Source organism: Echinops telfairi, unplaced genomic scaffold (assembly GCF_000313985.2).
Source record: "Echinops telfairi isolate 266 unplaced genomic scaffold, ASM31398v2 ScPeMD7_1;HRSCAF=3_0, whole genome shotgun sequence".
Taxonomy (NCBI): Eukaryota; Metazoa; Chordata; class Mammalia; order Afrosoricida; family Tenrecidae; genus Echinops; species Echinops telfairi.
In genome coordinates, this window is record NW_022103896.1 from 43,919,109 (window position 1) to 43,921,900 (window position 2,792).

The following is a 2,792-nucleotide window of genomic DNA, read 5'->3' on the forward strand; positions in this document are numbered from 1 at the left end:
CTGACTGGATCATCTCCTCCCCGTGATCCCTTTTACTGTGAATTAGGTGGCTTATGAGCAGACCATCAGTTTTATATTCAACGATTCAATCACATTTTGTTTCAATTTATACATTGCAATCTCCTCAATGAACCATCCCTTATCCCACTTCCTCCCTGTGTCTCCTATTTCCGTTCCTCCTTCCTCCCTAACTTACTGAAATTTGTCCCTGGGTAAATACTGCCCTCTTGATCTTGAATGGTTCATTATTCTAACCCAGGAGTGAAATCAGTTTCTGGTCTAAAGGATGACTAAAGGCCACCAGTTGTCATCTTCTACTTCTTCTTCTCCACCTCCTTCTTCTCCTCCTTCTTCTTACTCTTCCTCTTCTTCCTCTTTTTCTAATTCCAATTCTTCTTCAAGAGACAGCACATTTATTACGTCATGCCTGGGGCAAGGACAGGACAGCTCCAGAGACGTTTCCTGCAGATGAGCAAGGCTACCAGCACGAGGTCCTAGTGGCGCTGAGGGTCCGCTGACCCCTAGCTTCCGAAGGACACAGCTGGTCAAAGTCAGCTGCCATCCAAACATGGTTGGTGGCAGATTAATAAAACACATTCACCAGCGCGACTCCTTGACAACTTTTAAAAGTTGCTGAGGCCGTGTAGAAACAGTGGAGCAAGCACGATTTGTCGTTTTCTCAGTCTGACACATTCATCTTTTCTTCAGTCGCTGCAGTCTGGCCCATCACCGCCCATCACGCCCTAGCGGCCTTTCCTTTCCTGAAGGCTCACCTCGTTGGATACTGACAAATACACACATTGAAGTGGTGCAGATGAACTTTGAAAAAATATTATGAAAAGAATGTCCTCCTTTTCTTGGCGGGGCCGGGCGTGCAGTCCCGGTCCCCATATGTACGGAGGCAGAGGGAGCGGACTCCAGTCCCCTCGGTGCCACATCTTCGGTGCCAGTGGCTACCCATCCGCTGGTTCTATCCTCAAATGCCGGGACAATGACCCAGTGGGGGGGGAGGGGAGAAAGAAATAAAAGTTGGGGGCATATAATTCACACATCAGCAGATAAACTTTTAGACCCCAGTAGGCCGGTCAAGCAGGGCCATTCAAAATACAAGAGGGTTTTTAAAGACGTCACCATTTGTCCAGATGGGCACACAATTTGTGAAGCCCTTAAGTTGCAAGATGGAGAGATGTTCTTCTTATTGCAAATCTCAGAAGAGCATCTACACTCACTCACTGGTCATCACTGATCAACGTGGGGACACCAGAGCAAGGTCAGCTTGGGAAATCACCAGAGTCCTCCAAGAAAGCCAGACTGGCGCTTTTGCTATTTTGCGGTCATGGGAAATAAGGTGTTGGAAAAGAACATCCTCACCACCTGCACACACTGAGAGAAAGGATGAAATTATAGCACAGAGGTAGAAAATATGTACAGAAAATCAGCAAGATGACTCATAAGTACAGTACCGAAAATAGCTCCGTTTTTGTACATGGTGTGACAGATCTGCCAACAACTAATGAATGTATTCAAATGTAATAGAATCATGATAACTTGAGATTAACTTTATTTAAATGTTCCTGTAAAGCATACCTACATATGTAGTGCCCTGAAAATGCCACCGACTTTCAGCAAAGTGGGCTGCCGGCCTGTGGTGGAGGAAGGGTGGGAAGGTCCTACCTACTGATGCAGTCCACAGCATCGGGCCTTCTGGCTTCGCTGCGGCCCCTCCACAGTCCCTGCTTCCCTGCCAAGGAGTGCACGGGGCGGACAGTCCTTACCCTGCAGGGCCCACACCTCTGGCCTGGGCTGAGGGAGGTGCGGGTTCTTCTGCCTCAGACCGCTTTGGGACTTTTCGCTTTCCAGTCAAACCCCATTCCCCTCAGGTTTCACTTCTCTCCGTGGAGGCTAGAGCTGCAGGCTTGCTTGTGTGGGCCATTCGGAGAGGCCAGGTGCACACAAGAGCCGCCACCTGTGGTCTTCCCTTCAAAAGCACTCGGCCGGTGCAAAAGACGGAGGATGTGATTGGTTGCAGAATAAAATGCAAACGTTCATTTCATCTTGACTCTCTGTAAGAGATGGGTCGACTGGGCGCATGATGGACGATGAAAATGCCTTTCCAGAAGGAGACGAAGGTAGTCACTGCTCGGTCAATAAAAGCATCTCATGGGCTAAGAGAAACCTGTTTGCTAAGTAGTTTTTGGTTATTGAGATTTTCATTCAATGTTCCTGATAAAGAGTTTGAGCACATTATGTATTTTGTTTTGTGGTTTTGTAACGTTGTGGTTGTGCTATGACCATGTTGTTTTTAAATAAGCATGCATTTAAAAAGAAAGAACAAGACATTTTATGTTTTGCTCTAAGATTGTCAAGGAAGATTCAGCTACTCTACCCTGTTCATTCATCTTACAATAAATTATGTTACTTTCTTTCATTATAAGTTAATTCTCTCTATCCTTCATTTTGAAATATATATTTTAAATTTCCATTTCTGAGGTCCCTCAGACTGGAGGATCCCTCTTGCTAAGCGTCCCCTACTCTACAGAAAGATGATTTTCTCTCAGCATTTCCTCACCCGCTGCCCACAGAGCACAGAGGATATCTGGTCATCTGACTTCCAGTCATTACTAGGCTGCTTTCTGGTGCTCTGGGTGACCTGAGGTGACATCACTGCACCTCTTTAAGCCTCAGTTTCCTCACCCAAAGGGTTGTGATGACGTTTCAGAGATGTTCCGTTTAGCAAAGTTCCTGGTACCAAGAATCTTCTTGTCAATATCTGCTTGTCACAGTCCAGCACC

General features: G+C 46.4%; 1 non-coding gene across 1 annotated transcript; it reads left to right on the forward strand.

The window, feature by feature from the left end:
* Positions 1 to 847: 847 nt before the first annotated feature.
* Positions 848 to 994, forward strand: LOC115868813. The gene has a single exon (XR_004045796.1). It is a non-coding gene; the product is annotated as a small nucleolar RNA SNORA57 (small nucleolar RNA).
* The last annotated feature ends 1,798 nt before the right edge of the window (positions 995 to 2,792 follow it).